Genomic DNA, 18,130 nt, shown 5'->3' on the forward strand with positions numbered 1-18,130 from the left:
TCAACTTGACCCAGCCAGAAGAATGCTCATACTTATTAAACTTGTGTCCCTACAGAAGGTAGAGAAATTGAGCCAATAATAATAGATGATTTTCTCACTGATGGGGTTTTAGGGGTCAGCGAGCAAGTGAGAAATAACGTGCTCACTTCTGCGGAGACTTGAGGAAGAGAGACCAGTAATCCCTTCCTCATAGGAGTTGGGGCTGCTGCAGCTGGTGTTCCCTGATCCCCAACCCTCTCCCAGTTTCCTCTGGGACCATAAAGATGGGGATCCTGCAAATGATCTGTGGCTGGTACAATGAATACTAATCAATTAATGCTGATAGTTAACACTGGGTCTAAAAGTCATTTCATCCCTAGGAGAGGAACGCTTTGAAAACTGCCGGGTTCATATACCTGGCGCAGTGCCTGACACACAAAAGGCACTCAAAACCTGGTGTTTAATGGGTGAATGAGGGATGCGAGGCAAGTGGTACCACTTCTATATCCTCCTCTCCTCCACCATTAATCCAATACATTGTTTTCTCTTTGTTTAAATATGTACACTGCTACATATAGCTGAGCTATGCAGGTGGTTTAGAGTGACTTGGAGTAGCCTGTCTGAGCTCACTGAATTATTTCAGAAAGATTCACAGTATAATGTCTTAATCCTCTGAACCAAAAGCTGAGGACATTTTTAGAAGCTATGGGCTAGAGGAAGACACTTCACAAAATATTGCAACCCAGAATTTAAATATGCATTGCTGGCTCTGGTTTCCAAGTCTGTCATGCTCTTCCGGGAAGACCTCTGTGTAAGACTCTCACTTTTGCCCCAGAAGGAACTGGAAATGTTTCAGGTACATAGCCACGTCTCTCCCACTTGTGGTGAGATAATCTGGAGGGTGTGTTCCCAGATAAAGTTATCAAATGCCCACCTTGCTTTGAGGCTCTCTGCAAGATGTATCTCCTTAAATGGCTAAAATCTTACAATTATTCTAATTTTACACTTGCTTAATAAGCAGCATTTCCAGACATATATTTCCCACTTTCAACGCTGAACATAGTCATGGGGGCTTATTTTCTCCTTTTTTCAGACATGTGCCCTTCTGTGGATGCCCAGGATCTGTCACAGTGAAGCACAATACTCAATACAAGTTTGTGAAATTAATGAACAAACTGCATGGATAACTAGAGTAGGAGGACACAGGAGTTTACCTCATATGTATGGCAATGTATCTGACAGAGATTATAACTTACAAATTTGATAAGAAACAGTGCAAAGGAAGGGAGGATCTGAAAGCAGGAAGTAGAGAATGTTCAGTCTTAAATATATCATCATAAATATAAATGCTACTGTTTGCTGTTTATCCTATATACATAGGAGTTGCTGGCGTGGTACTAGATGCTACATATATGACATTGCATTTCATTCTTATAATGACCTTATATAGTAGACACTATTGTTGTGATTCTAAAGTTGAGATAGTCAGGACCCAGACTAATCTTCCTGTAGTCACACAGTTATGATATGCTTGACCACTTTATAACCCGGTCAGGGTGATCAGGGTCACCTTTTAGGGTAATTCTAAGAACCTCATCAGCTCTGAAAGAGCAAAGAAGAGTAGAGGGAACATGGAATGAGATAAACACTGAAAATATTTCAAAGCTGCTAAAGTCTCTTTGACGAGCTCAGTCACTTCAGCCGTGTCTGACTCTGTGACCCCATGGACGGTAGCCTGACAGGCTCCTCTGTCTATGGGATTTTCCTAACAAGAATACTAAAGTGGGTTGCCACACCGCCCTGCAGGGGATCTTCCCGACCCAGGGATTGAACCTGTGTCTCTTGCGTTGCAGGCAGATATTCTTTACCAGTGAGCCACTGGAGAAGCTTTGGGTACTATTAAAATCCAGGCAGGCATGGGCTTGGCTAATATTTTGTCTGCTTTCCAATGAGACATTTTCAACTCTTTCCCTATTAAAAATGCCTCCAATGTTTTGATCTAAGTCAACAGAAATGATAGATCTATGTAAGATGAAGAAGGATGGGAGGTAAACGATTCCTCTGTACTGCAGTGTTATCGCAATGAAACAAGCTGGGACCTGGGCTCTGCTGCAGTGCTTGCACCTGGACACACTTCTCCTTGAGCAACGAAATGGGACTAAACTAAATGGGACTAAAAATAACTGCATGCATGTTCACTGAGGGCAAATTCTGGACAAAAGATTGAAAGAGACCAAAAAACCCAGATGCCACTTTTGAAGAGTTTGGAGCAAAAAAGCAAGGTACTGCACATGCTCCTGAACTCAACACCACCTAACAGGAGGGAAAAACACCTAAGACACCTCTCTGAACTGACTCCTGGAAACACCCCTACCTTCACCCCATATAAGGAGCAAGCTTGTCACCTCCTCCCCCTACACTTAGGGAGCAAGTAAACAAGGGAATCTGTTACTTGGGGTCCCAATAAAACCTTGTGTGAATCTCCTGTCTGGCCTCTAGTCAACCTCTATCGGTTAGGGAAGGCCAAGAACCCTGGTTGGTATCAGTGAGAGCAAGTTTGTTTAATGTTCACACAGAAATCCCCATCCAGCTCAACAGCTTCACTCAGTAGAACTTGGTGTTCTGAACTCTGTACGAGGGTTTTCTCTTGCTTCCAGAATGCCCCTCAATCCAGCCACTATCAGCCTAAATCCTGCTCTTCCTTTAATGCTAGCTCAAATCCTATCCTCCATTCTAGTTTGCAGTGATAATTCTAACACTTAACATTTACTGAGCCAGATACTATGACAAAAACTTTAATTATTATTTAGTTGCCATAATAGTGCTATGTAGGAGAAACCATTAATCTACAGACTTAGAAAACTAAGTCTCAGAGCAATTAAATAACATTCCCAACATCATACAGCAAGGAATAAGTAGAAGAGTCATCTCTTTTTATTTGTCAGTCAACCATATTTTTAAAAAATTGATTTCAGTTTGGGGGCACTTAGATTCCCTGGTGTTTTATTTATTAGGTGGTTGTCTTTAAGACACTAAAGTACCTAGATTCAAGGAGATGTATCCACTCACAGTAACCAATAGAGTAAATTTCACATGAATATATTGCCTTTTAGATTTTTTTTTCCCTAAAAGGATGTCTTCATTGCATGGCATTATTATTTTTTCAATACTTGACTAATGCCCTAATTCCTCAATGAGGCTTTACAATGCAACTTAATAGGTGCAGAATGGTTTTAATTTTACCACAATAGATAGCTGTGGTGCTCTGGAAAAGATTCAAAAACTTTAAGGCATAGTTTCTATAAGAAAAACCACTGAAATCCTGATTTCAAAGAATATCTAATGGCATGGATATAGTTGATAAAAAAAAGCACAGTACAATACAGAATACACAATATTAAGTGAAAATTTAAATTTAAAATATGTACTTATAGATACATATTTTTTAAACTGTGGAAATAAGTACATAGTAAATGTTAAGAGTGGTTAGCTCTAAATGGTAGAGTAATATGTGGTTTTCATTTTCTTCTTTATACTTTATTTTCTAATTTTTCTGAAATGAAAATGTATTGCTTTTAATATCAGAAAACAAAAAAATTCACTCTCCAGTAAAAAGAACTAAGGCTCTTTGGGGGAATTGGCTGAGTCCATGTCTAAGGCACGAAAAGAACAAGGTGAGCTTTGACATACTGCTGTTTCAGAAAGTATGGGAACACTCAAAGACAAATGGGATTGTGTCAAAAGGTTCCAGGAACTGGCTCAAAGGGCTCCCACTGGCTAAATTTAGAAGAATGAGAGTATCAAAAATAATAATGACTATAATTAATGACAACATGCTGAATGACTATGACAGAAGAAAAAGAGAGTTTTAGGGAAAAAGGAAAGAAGACATGCTGGATAAGAAATATTGACATAATGATAGTTAGAAAACTAACTTTTTTAACTTGTAAGTAATATTTGATTATGGCAAGAAAGATCAGCGGATGCTAAAGCTATCAGGTGAAAGGTAGTTGAGAGACTAGATAATATCATTGTACAGACAGAATATTTACTTGCCAAGAAAGAGGATGTTCCTTTAGCAAGGGAGACATTTAGCAGATCTTACCTTAGCCAAGGACTCCAAGTGACTCCTATGATTCACTAAATCTTGAGAAGTGCAGTCTTAAACCATGAGATAGAGAAGAGTGCAAAGGTAAGTTTCTAATAATTTTCCTTTTCTGAGTGTGGCAATTCTCAAACCTGCCTGGACACAGAAATCACCTGGAGAGCTTTAAACACCACTGGTGCCTGAGGCCTACTCCCAGAAATCCTGATGTGATGGGGTTGGAGTGCAATCTGGACACTGAAATTTTTTAAAGATCCCCAGGTGGGTATAGGGCTTCCCAGGTGGCGCTAGTGGTAAAGAATCCACCTGCCAATGAAGGAGATGCAAGAAACATGGGTTCCATCCCTGGGTAGGGAAGAGCCCCTGGAAAAGTAAATGGCAACCCACTCCTGTATTCTAGCCTGAAAAATCCCATGGACAGAGGAGCTTAGTGGGCTACAGTCCACGAGGTCACAAAGACTTGGACATGACTGAGCACACATACTTAGGTAAGTATACTGTGCATACAAGATAGAGAAGCACAGCCCCAGAGAAACAGTAAGTTAGAAATGCTTTCAGCTGCAAGCAATAAAACCCAAGCAGGGGTGCCTTAAGCCGACTCCCAGACTTTGCCACACATTAGAGTCACTCAAGGAGATTTAAAACATTCTGATGCTCCGAAAAGACACTGACTTAATTGTCCTGGGTGTTTTCTGGTGGCAGATATTGTCAGGCTGGTTGCATAGCTTGGTCATGTTAACTACTACCCAGTTCTTGCTTGCCTCTGTCCACCGCTGAGGGGGACTGTAGCTGGGACTTGCCAGCCATCTCTGCAACCTGGGTAGCTATGTGCTTATGTTCTTCCCAATGGAATGTGAGTATAAGTATGTACCACTTCTGAGCCAGCCCCATACAACTTCTTAGGCTCCTCCATACTCATCCTCCTCCCTCCCAGCTGGAAAGGTCATGACCTCAATAACCTTGGAAGGCATGTGTAGAAGAAGGCTCTTACCAAGAGTTCCTACATGGAGATAGGACAAGCCACCCCCATACCTGACACTCCAACATGAAGTGTTCTGTGAAACAGACACAGTCATCAGAGTATTTGCATTATGTGGGCACTTTCAGCTATTTACCAAAATCAGATATCACCTTTTCTTATCTTTGTAATACCCTAGTAAGGCAAGTTTCACTAGGCCCAATTAACTATGAGGAAGCTAAGACACTGTCACTTAGATAGAAGGTAGCAGAGAACAGGCTTCAAACCAAGTTTTTCTTAAACAAAACCCAGGTTCTTAATCACATACCATGTCTTTTCCCATGCAAGAACACTTAACAATTGGAAAGAAGGAAGAGTTGATAGATTCTGTAGTTAAAACAGAAAACATCTGTGCTTTAAAGACTTAATGATCAATTCTGCATTTGATGCCTTGTTGCTCAGTAATTTTTAATTGCATGTTTTTGCCTCAGCAACCAGGTTCCCCTGACTGCTTCTTTTTCACATGTGTCTTATATGTTCACAAGTCTGTTCTATATGCTGCCACTATGTTAGTCTGCCTAAAATAAAGACCTTCCCCTTCACTTCCATCTTTAAAACCTACCAGCCAAAGTTCAAATTTCTCACCTACTCCTAACCTTTCTTTTCCTACACAGGCACTCTGCTCCAACCAAATTTGCTTATCTCCTTGAACTGATTCACAAACTTTCACGGTAAGAAGGAACTTTAAGGTCAAGTAATTCAACAACCATCTGTATCAGCTAACTATTGCTATGTAACAAACCATCCTAAAACTTAGAGTTTTAAAACATGTTTCTCATCATTCTGTGAGTTGATTATGTGGTTCTTCTGTTGGTCTTACTTGGGGCCGCTCGTATGATCCACTTGGCTGGCAGCTGGGCTGGACTGGAAGTTCACTAAGGCCCTTCTCATATGACTGGCGGCTGTATGCTGTCAGCAAGGGTGCCTCCAGGCTCCTCCATATGGGCTCCATCCATGAGATGTCTCTCTCATCCTCCAGGCTGCTCCATGTGGCTTCTCTCTCTACAATAGGATAAACTAGAATTCCTTACAGCTGGCTTCCAAGAGGAGAAAAGCAGAAGCTATTGGACCTTTTCAAACTTAGGCCTGTAGCCAACACAATGTCATTCTGCTACATTCTCCTGGCCAAAGCAAACCTCAGGGCCAGTCCAGATGGACGTTATCTCTTGAAGGGAGGAGTGGCTAAGAATCTGCGACCATCCTTAATTACCCACGCAGTCTCATTCCTTCTCCATGGGTCCTCCCCTTGTTCTCCCCACCTCTACTCAATATTCCTTCTCAGCACAGTCACATTATAGTGTTTCAGGCGGGTCCCAGGGCTGGACTTGCCTATATTTGAATTCCAAATCTACCAGCTACCTATGAGTTTGAGCAAGTTACTATACCTCTCTATACCTCAATTTGTTCAACCATAAGTTGGGGGATGGAGGGCAGGGTGGATATAAATCCTACGTCATAGGATTGTTGTGAGAATTAAATGAGTGAATACAAAGTGCTGGAACTTTGTTTGGCTTTAGTAAGTGCTTTATAAGTGCTATCTGTTCCCTTTTAGCTCCAGTTGGTAAAGAATCTGCCTGCAATGCGGGAGACCTGGGTTCGATCGCTGGGTTGGGAAGATCCCCTGGAGAAGGGAAAGGCTATGCACTCCAGTATTCTGGCCTGGAGAATTCCATGGACTGTATAGTCCATGGGGTCACAAAGAATCGGACACAACTGAGTGACTTTCACTTACTGTTGACAGTTGGTTGACCTAATTTTTCTTAGTTGGTGCAGAACACAGAGGAGTCAGGCTGGACCTGGTGTTTAGGCTTCATGGCAGAGGTATTAGAGGAAGAGATACATACAATACCTAAGGTGCCATTCTTACACCATTATGCCTTGACTCAGTTGATTTACGTGAGGATTATTTCAGGCAGGGGAGGGCACCTATGTGTTTCTTTCTTAGCTTCTGAAAGTGTTCCCCTGAGATAGAACTACTATGTCTGTAATGCTGAATCCCAAAACCTATGCCCTAAAAGGTAACCTCAAAATTGTCTAAATTTCAGTTTTCCTGGTTTAATAGTGCTTCAACTTCATCCTTAGCAAGTTTTGGACCCCTCAATACTTGAACACCTTTTTTTTCTTTCTTTCTGTTTTTAAACAAGGGCACTTTTCAAAATCCAAAGGAGAAGCCTACAGCAGAAGTTGTCGGCAGGATTCTAGATACTGACAATTCTGATCTTGGCACACAGCATACAGCCCTGAGCAGCCATGATTTATAGCAGCAGAGTCTGGACAGGAAATCCATGACAGAACATAGAACCCCGAACACACAGACTGTGTGGTGAGGGGAGTGGGCAGTGCTGGGGAGAATGACTTGGGGGCCAAGAGCAGACCTCTGTGGACCTTGCTAGCCCATCTCTCTGACCATTAGTCATTTTCTGTGCCTGTGAGTCTTATCTTTCCAGCCCCATTCTTTTGCAAACAGGTTAATCTTTGCTCGAAGAGAGAGAGAGGAGGGAAAAATTATTTAAATTCACTCAGAGGCTGAGGGTAATCATATTAATGCATTAGTTCAGATGTTATTCAGATATTATTTCAGAATAAGATTGCTATTAATCTACCTTAATTTATCTGAAAGTTCTGTAATAAGCCTTCCTGCAATTATTATTTGTCTTACAGTACAAAATAGGCAAAGTGTAGTCTGAGAGATGAAAGCAGTATGTAGAGCTTAGACCTAAAACTCTGAAATAAAATTTTTGTGTCCTTCTTGTATCCTGGAATAGAAGAAGGGAAAGGCTACCCACTCCAGTATTCTGGCCTAGAGAATTCCACGGACTGTATAGTCCATGGCATCGCAAAGAGTCTGACACGACCGAGCGACTTTCACTTTATTGTCTTCAAGTTATATTTTTGAAGCATCAAATACAGATATAGCACTGTGTTAGGCACTGGGTGGCGTGGGATACAGGAAAAGAGATCAGATATTGAGTCCATACTCTGGTCAGGCACCCTGACAATATTGAGTTTCTAATGGGCCCTGGAAGTAATAGGCTGTCCTCAATAGCTTTAATGTAGAGTGGAGATGGCATGTACACACATGAATAGTAGCCTATTCATGTTACTGGTATTTCTTTCCAGCTTTATAGAAACATATTTAAAGTATAAAACATGATGTTTTGATATATGTACAGACAAGTGCTCGGGGCTGGTACACTGGGATGACCCAGAGGGATGGGATGGGGAGGGATGTGGGAGGGGGGTTCAAGATGGGGAACACATGTAAAATCCATGGCTGATTCATGTCAATGAATCATATGGCAAAAACCACTACAATATTGTAAAATAATTAGCCTCCAACTAATAAAAATAAATGAAAAAAAAAAAAAGAAATGTTTACCACAAGCTAATTGATACAAGCTACATATCCATTACTTCACAGTTACTTTTTCTTTTTTTGATAAGAATGATTGAAATCTACTCTCAGCAGTTTTCAGTTTACAATACAGTATTGTTGACTATAGTCACTGTAGTGTATATTAGCTTTCTATAACTTGTTCATCCTGCATATATGAACTTTCTATCCTTTGAACATTTTCCCATTTTCTCCATCCCTCAGTCCCTGAAAACCACCATTCTACTCTGCTTCTAAGAGTTTGACTTCTTTAGATTCTGTATATAAGTGACATCATACAGTATTTGTCTTTCTGTGTCTGGTCCATTTTACTTAGCATCATGTCCACCAGGTTCATCTGTGTTATCACAAATTATAAGAGTTCCTTCCTTTTAAAGTCTGAATAATATTGGAGCATATATATATATATATATATACACACACACACATATAGAGAGAGAGCACATATATAGAGCATATGTGTATATATATAAGTATACACACACACACATATACACATTTTCTTTATTCATTCATCTGTTGATGGTTACTTAGGTTGTTCCTATATCTTGGCACAGTAAATAATGCTGCAATGAAAATGGAAGTGCACATATCTCTTCAAAACACTGATTTCATTTCCATTGGATATCATCTGTTGATGGTTACTTAGGTTGTTCCCATATCTTGGCACAGTAAATAATGCTGCAATGAAAATGGAAGTGCACATATCTCTTCAAAACACTGATTTCATTTCCATTGGATATATACCCAGAAGCAGAATTTCCAGATCTATGGTAGCCCTGTTTTTAACTTTTTCAGGAACCTCCATACTGTTTTCCATAATGGCTGTACTAATTTACATTCTTAACAACAGTACACAAAGGTTCCCTTTTCTTAACATCCTCAATACTTATCATTTGTCTTGTGGGTAATGGCCATCCTGACAGGTGTGAGGTTACATTTTGTAAGTTTAATTTGCATATCCCTGTTGATTAACTATATACTGAGCACATTTCATGTACCTGTTGTCCATTTGCATGTCTTCTTTTGAGAAATGTCTATTCAAGTCTTCCGTTAACCATTTTTAAATGAGGTTAATAACCTTGTTTTCTTGCTTTGAGCTGAGTTCCTTATATTATATACTTTGGATATTAACTTCTCAAAAGATACAGTCTGCAAATATTTTTTCTCATTTTGTAAGTTGTTTTTTTGACTGTGCTGATTACTTCCTTTGCTGTGTAGAAGCTACTTGGTTTGAGGCATTCCCATTTGTTTATTTTTGCTTTTGGGGTAATATCCAAAATAATTCATTGGCCAGACCAGGGTCAAGAAGCTTTTCCCTTATTTTCTCCTAGTAGTTCTAAGTCTTAAGTTTAGCTCTTTAATCCATTTTGAGTTGACTTTTATATATCATGTGAGATATGGGTACAATTTCATTCTTCTGCTTGTGGATATCTGGTTTTCTCAACACTGTTTGTTGAAGAAATCATCCTTTCTCAATTGTGTATTCTTGGCATCTTTGTCAAAAATCAGTTGACTGTATATGCATGGATTTATTTCCGTGTTCCCTATTCTATTTGGGGTTCTAAATATTTGCTTTTAGGCCTGTACCATACTGTTTTGATTACTATAGCTTTGTAGCATATTTTGAAACCAAGGCATATGTGCCTCCTGCTTTGTTCTTCTTGCTTAGGATTGCTTTGGTTTAAGGCAAGAGATTAATGTAAGGAAATACTTTGAGATTAACTAAATATGAATCATTAAGTGTGAGCTCCTGTGGTCATAGGAGCCTTTCTCAAGAAGCAGCACCCTGCATTATGGATATAATTTAGAGGTTGAAGAGCACAGGCTGAGACTCCAGATTCAGGGTCTGGCTATCCCATGTATCAGCTGTGTGACTCTGGCCAAGCTACTTGACTCCTCTATGCTTTGGTTTCTTCATCTATAAAGTGGACATGAGCTATATTTACCTCACAGGGTGGTTATAAAAATTAAATGAAAATAAAATAAAATACTGGGACTAACCATATCATAGTATCACCCAAGTGCTAGTTGTTAGTGTTTTTATTGTTTTGATGGGTAGAGAGGAAGGAGGAGCAATAATATCAAAGGTTTATGGTAGAAGATGACATAAGCCATCTGTTACAGGAGAAGAGTAATTAGCGCAGTGTTGGCTCAGCCTGTCTCATTCTCCATCCTCTTGCTTGCTTGGCTCTTGGAGTCAGAAAGTGTCAGAAACATAAATGGAGAGGGGCACTGGAATTACCCTAGTCAATCTTTTGTATTCTCTTCGACATTTTTCAAGAGGTTCCATAGGGCTTGGATGGCTCTTCAGCAATTTTTGCCCTTTAACTACTCTTTGTTTAGATGGAGCATGAGGCAGAGCCTGGCAAGAGGGGCTTCTGGCCATTTCCTCCTAAATTGAAGTGATCTCAGCCACATCTGAACCTTCAGGGCACTTTATTTGAACTACTTTTTTGTTATTGTTTTAACACTTGCCTAGTCTGTGTCATAGTAAGATTACTTTTGCACTTGTCACACGACCCTGATGAACCACATGAGGGTTAAGGCTGGGCCTTTCTTGCTTTGTACTCTGACCACAGTGCTTTACAGAGTAGCTGCTGTAATTATTGTTGAAATAAGGGAAGAGTAAGGTGAGTGATGAACCCACTACTTGAAAAAAAAAAGATTCCAACCTTAAATAGTGGAGGTCTTAAGAATTTCATAATCCCCATCTTGAACAGGGTTTCAGTTCATTCCAGGGACTGGACAGGCATCTTTAAGTGGAAGGTAAAATGTGACTACTTGTTTTCTTGTAAGATATTGACACTGGGCAGAATTAAGAATGGCAAGCAATGGCAGGCCCACACTGGCTTCCTCCTGAAATACAGCACTTTATCAAGAATGTGCTGGAGCTGGGGTTGTAATGCTGTTAATGAAATTGGCATCCTAGTCAGACAGCTGTGAGCATAATTTGAAATCAGGTATAGATATTTTAAGATCAATTGCATTTGATCAGCCAATGATGCTAACAAATCTCTTCACTGTACAACATTTAAAAGGAAACTCACCATCCACATTGCAGTTTAGAAAATAACCACAGAAGAAGAAAACATCCAGATAAATTTTGGGTTTCAGTTTTCTCTTTCAGTGGTATCACTGTACAAGAAATTCTTATAATTCAAAATATAAGTTTAGAGAAGTAGTTTGAGATTTCAGCATTTAATTCACTCCTCCCTACTAACCCTTCGGCCAGTGGGGATTAATACACAAGAAGGCAAGTTTCAGTGGGGTTGAATGAAGGAAGGATCTCAGAGAAATAAGAAGTACAAAGTAAATTCCATTAGCAAAGCAGAGCATGACCTATTTGTTAAATGCTGTTTTGAGGCTGGAGGCTACAAAACAGTGGTTTTCAATTCTGGCCGCACACTGTTGTTCAGTTGCTTATTCTTTCTGATCCCATGGACTGCAGCCCACCAGGCTCCTCAGTCCATAGGGCTTTCCAGGCAAAAATACTGGAGTGGGTTGCCATTAGAGTGTTTTCTCATGTTTTTATTTTTACCTTTTACTGAAATATGACATATTCTCCATGAAGTACACTAATCTTAAGTGGAAAGCTTAATGAATTTTTATAATGGCACATACCTGTGTACACAGTCAGATAAGATATAGAATACTTCTAGCACCCTGGAAGCCTCCCCAGGGATAACTGCTCTCCTGACTTCTATCACCATGGATAATTTTGCCCACTCATAAACTTCATATAAATAAGATCATACAATATACACTCTTATGCACCTTTTTTAAACTAAAGATACTTATATGATTCATCAATGTTGTATATATAGTTTGTACTTTTATAGTATATATAATATATACTATATATGCTGTGTCATATTCTAACATTCTAACACATGACTATATCACAATTTGTTTATTCTACCACTTGACTTTTCTTCAGGGTAAAACAAATGGATCTGTTTATATATGCATGGAATATTGCTGGAAGAAATTTAACAATTGCTCTGGGAAGGGAAACGAGTGACTATAAAGCAGGAATGAGACAGAAATTCAAACTATTTATATACAACTCTTTGTAGCTCTTGATTTTGTACAATGTATTTGCTATATATAATACATATAAATAATTAAACATTTAAAATTAAGTCTTCCTTACTTAAATATAAAACAATGCCATTAAACTCCTAGAAGAGAACATAGGCAAAACATTCTCTGATATAAATCATATCTATGTTTTCCTAGGTCAGGCTACCAAGGTGATAGAAATAAAAGCAAAATAAACACATGAGACCTAATCAAACTTATAAAGCTTTTGCACAGCAAAGGAAACCATAAACAAAACAGACAACCTACAGCCTGGGAGAAAATAATTGGAAATGATGCAACTGACAACTTAATTTCTAAAATATATGAATAGCTCATAAAAAAAACAATAAAAAATAGGACAGAAGACCTAAGTAGACATGTTTCCAAAGAAGACATACAGATGGCCAATAGGTGTATGAAAAGATGCTCAGCATCACTAATTATTAGAGAAGTGCAAATCAAAATTACAATGAGGTACTGCCTCATACAGGTCAGAATGGCCATCATTAACAAGTCTACAGGTAACAAATGCTGGAGAGGGTGTGGAGAAGAGAAAACCCTCCTGCACTGTTGCTGCGAATGTAAGTTGGTGCAGCCACTGTGGTAAACAGAATGGAGGGTCCTCAAAAAACTAAAAATAGAGTTGCCATATGATCCAACAATTTCACTCCTGGGCATATATACAGACAAATCTATAATTTAGAAAGATAATGTACCCCTATGTTCATAGCAGCACTATTTCCAATAGCCAAGATATGGAGACAACCTAAATGTCCACAGCCAGATGAATGGATAAAGAGATGTGGTACACGTATACAATGGAGTATTCTACTGAGCCATGTAAAGAATGAAACAATGCCATTTGCAGCTACATGGATGGACCCAGAGATTATAATACTAAACGAAGTAAGTCAGAAAGAGAACAACAAATACCACATGATATCACTTACATGTGGAATCTAAAATACGACATAAATGAAGTTATTTTTGAAACAGAAACATAGAGACAGAGAGAACAGACTTATTATTTCTCAGAGCAGGGGGTAGGGAGACAATTAAGGGGGAAGGTTGTAATGGGAGTTTGGGATTATCAGATGCAAATTATTATACACAGAATGGATAAACAACAAGGTCCTATTGTATAGCATAGGAAGTGAAAGTGAAAGTCGCTCAGTTATGTCCGACTCTTTGTGACCCCATGGACTATACAGTCCATGGAATTCTCCAGGCCAGAATACTGGAGTGGGTAGCCTTTCCCTTCTCCAGGGGATCTTCCCAACCCAGGGATCGAACCCTGGTCTCCCACATTGCAGGTGGATTCTTTTACCAGCTGAGCCACCAGGGAAGCCCATATAGCATATGGAATTATATTAAATAGCTTATAATAAACCATAATGGGAAGTAATATGACAAAGAATATTTACATCTACATCTATATCTGATCACTTTTCTGTATACCAGAAACTAACACAACATTGTAAATCAACTATACCTCAAAAAATTACCATTAAAAAAATTAAGTCTTTGTGTCTTGATTCTGGAAATTCATTCTACTATTGATGAACATTTGTATTGTTTCTAGTTTGGGGCTATTATGAAAAAAACTTCTGTGAATAAATATGTGCATGTCTTTTGGTGTCAAGATCTCTTGGGCATATACATAGGAGTAGAATTGCTCAGTCCTAAGGAAAGCATCCTTTGGACTGCAAGGAGATCCAACCAGTCCATCCTAAAGGAGTTCAGTCCTGGGTATTTGTTGGAAGGACTGATGCTGAAGCTGAAACTCCAGTACTTTGGCCACCTCATGCGAAGAGTTGACTCATTGGAAAAGACTCTGATGCTGGGACGGATTGGGGGCAGGAGGAGAAGGGGACGACAGAGGATGAGATGGTTGGATGGCATCACCGACTCGATGGACATGGGTTTGAGTAGACTTTGGGAGTTGGTGATGGACAGGGAGGCCTGGCGTGCTGCAATTCATGGGGTCACAAAGAGTAGGACACAACTGAGTGACTAAACTGACTGACTGACTGACTGACTGAAGGAAAGCATATATTTAGTAAATACTGTCCAACATTTTCCAAAATGGCTATATTAATTTATATTCCTACTAGCAGTGTATGAGAGTTCAAGTTGCTCTATGTCTTCTCCAACTTAAAAAATTATGCTTAGGAAGCAGTATGGGCTTCCCTAGTGGCTCAGACGGTAAAGAATCCACCTGCAATGTGGGAGACCTGGGTTCGATCTCTGGGTTGGGAAGATCCTCTGGAGGAGGGTATGGCAATCCACTCCAGTATTCTTGCCTGGAGAATCCCATGGACAGAGGGGCCTGGAAGGCTACAATCCATGGGGTCACAAAGAGTCGGACATGACTGAGTGAGTATGTACACGGAGCACTGTAAGGCACCATCCCTAGGGAGTCTTGTGTGATTCTCCTGAGGCAGGATTCATGCACTGGTACTTTTGGAAGTCCTCCCAGACTATTCTAATGTGCAGCCAGGGCTGAGAACCACCCTCTAGAATGATGTTGGCTGACTTTCAAAATCAGGGAGAGAAATTTAAAAGTTTGTAGGTCTTGGTTCCTACCCCAGACCTACTGAATCAGATTGTCCAAAGGAGAACCTGTGGTTTAAGCTAGTTCCTGGAAGTGATTTGGATGCAGAAGGAAATGACAACCTACTCCAGTATTATCGCTGAGAAAACCCATGGACAGAGGAGCCTGGAGGGCTATAGTCTATGGGAACTGTATGGACACGACTGAGTGACTGTGTAAACATGGAAGTGATCTGGATGCAACTAGCCTTAAGTTAGGCAACCATAGATTCAAGACATGTTTATTATAAATTTAGCCTACTTTTTTTCTAATATGAAAAAATTTACACACATAGTAAAAAGCAAACAAAAAATAAAAATAGTTTACTTACACAATGGAAAGTAAGTCTTCCTCCTAAGCTAGACTCCCAGTGACTCTCCATAGAGGCAACTGTATTGTTGAGCTTCATGTTTTATGTGTATCCTTCTAAAATTTTCCTGAAGTTATTGTATTTGTTAGGATCTTTATGTTGCAAATAATCAAAAACGCTTTGCATATTGGCTTAAATTTTAAAAGAAAACTTGGAGAAAATTGACGTATATAATGAAATAGTCTAAATTTACCTCTGACTTCAGGTACAGTAAGATCTAGAGATTTAAACTCTCAGTCTTGGTTTTTCATATCTTTTGTTTTTTTCTTTATCATTGTGCCTGTTCCCTTCATGGCATCAAAATGGCTATGACAATTTTTGCCCTCCAAACTTCACTTCTGTTCTGAATAGTCAACATATGTCCTAGTAATCCCTCACTTAAGACTCATCAGCAACTCAAAATTGTAAGATTTGTATTGTGCTTGTGCTTAGTCCCTCAATCATGTCCGACTCTTTGTGACCCCACGGACTGTAGCCCGCCAGGCTCCTCTGTCCATGGGGATTCATTCTCCAGGCAAGAATACTGGAGTGGGTTGCCATGCCCTCCTCCAGGGGATCTTCCTAACTGAGGAATCAATCCTGGCTTTGCAGGTGGATTCTTCACCGTCTGAAGCAACCCTAAAAATGTTTTCCATCCTATTTCTATTTACCATTTGTGGCTGTTATAATGAAAACTGTCTAAAATTAGAGCAGAAGTTTTACAAGTTTAAGTGGATTAATAGCTTGGGGGAAGTGGTAACAATTTTGGAAACTTATGTATACCACAAACTCCCTTATATACATTTTATATTACCTGCTCATTTTTGAATCATAATGCTTTTGACAGACCTAACTTATTCCAGCTGACTTTACCACTATTATCACTAGTAATTATTATTGTAAATTTGTTTAGATTTTCCTGCCTTAACAGTGGTAATCTTTTTTTTTTTTTTCAAATGCTGGTCTAGAACTTTCCAAAAGTGTTCTTTCTTTCTGACAGTTTCAAAATGTTTTCATCCTATCTTGCTTTCCCTCTAATACAGGTTCCAACATCCTCCAAGGAACACTGGTTCCTTTAGGTGGAAAATAATGAGACGAGTCATAATGTGGAGTCAATGCTGCACTCGGGCGTGAGCATAACTTTTAACTGCAGGAATGATAGCAATGCAGCAGCAATGTACATGGTTCTCAAAGTGAGTGAATTTGTCCCCCAGGAGGCATTTATCCAGGAACATTTTTACTCTACATGACTTGAATGAGGCTTCCGGTGGGGGGGGGGGGGGTTGGGGGTTGGGGGGTGGTTTACTACTGGCCTCTAATGCATAGAGGCCAGGGATGCTGTCAAATATTCTCCAATACAGAGGACAGTCACCACCACAGAGAATTATCTGGCTCCACATGTCAGTAGTGTTCAGGATGAGAAACTGCCTAGAGTATTAGCTCATATGGATACTTTCAGTGTATCAATACCTGCTCTAGTTCCCTCCCTTTGGTTTTATAATATCTTGTTACACACACAGGTAACTTTCCAACCTGCTTGTATATACTTACACATATATATACATGATTTTATATACTCCTATGAAATTTGACACTGTACTACACAGTATCACACCAAATCCTGTATTTGAATTACAGTGCTACCCAGAACGGGAGGGAGAATCTCCACATTGCATAAACCAGCATGTACAGCTGCATGTTAGGTTGTAGGCTGACTAATACGATGTATGAACAGAACCCATAATGGAAACTTCATGGGAAAGTGTGGTGGTCCTGCTTTTCTTTTCCCTTCTTTCTCCTTTCCTTCTTGACTTCTAGTTCAGATGTCTAGACATTAAATCCAAACAGTGCAGAGTCTATGATCTCCTGGTTGGTGCTAACCAAGAGCAGCACCAGCTTTCAGAAAAGGAAAACAAAACCCAGCCTCCCCCAGGGCACCATGGGAATCTTAAGGGCAGGCAGCCTTGGCAAGAAGAGCCCCTGTTATGGAAAAAATTTCTATGTTTTTCTATTAGGAGTGTCATTTTTTCATTCTGTCCTTGTTTTTCAACATTTTTTGGAACTGTAACATATACACAGGAGAGTGCACATAAGTATGTAACTTGATGACCTTTAAAAACCTGAGTGTGTCTGTGCAGCTAGCATCCAGAATGAGACATGGCCATGTCTGGAGCCAGAAATCCGCTGCCACTCCCTTTCAGTCTCTACCCAAACCCCAACCAAGAGTACTTCTAGTAACTTTTAACAGCATAGATTGTATTTTGTTGTTGTTGTTTAGTCCCTAAGTTGTGTCTATTCTTTGGCGACTCCATGGACTATAGCCCACTAGGCTCCTCTATCTGTGGGATTTCTCAGGCAAGAATACTGGAGTGGGTTGCCATTTCCTTTTCCAGGGGATCTTCCTGACCCAGGGGTCAAACCTGCATCTCCTGCATTGGTAGGCAGATTCTTTACCACTGTTCACCAGGGAAGCCAACAGCATAGATTAGCTTTAACAATATTTATCATTTAAATAAAAGCAATCATTTGGGGGGCTCTAAAATCACTGTAGATGATGACTGCAGCCACGAAATTTAAAAGACGTTTACTCCTTGGAAGAAAAGTTA

Source organism: Cervus elaphus, chromosome 12, assembly GCF_910594005.1.
Source record: "Cervus elaphus chromosome 12, mCerEla1.1, whole genome shotgun sequence".
Taxonomy (NCBI): domain Eukaryota; kingdom Metazoa; phylum Chordata; class Mammalia; order Artiodactyla; family Cervidae; genus Cervus; species Cervus elaphus.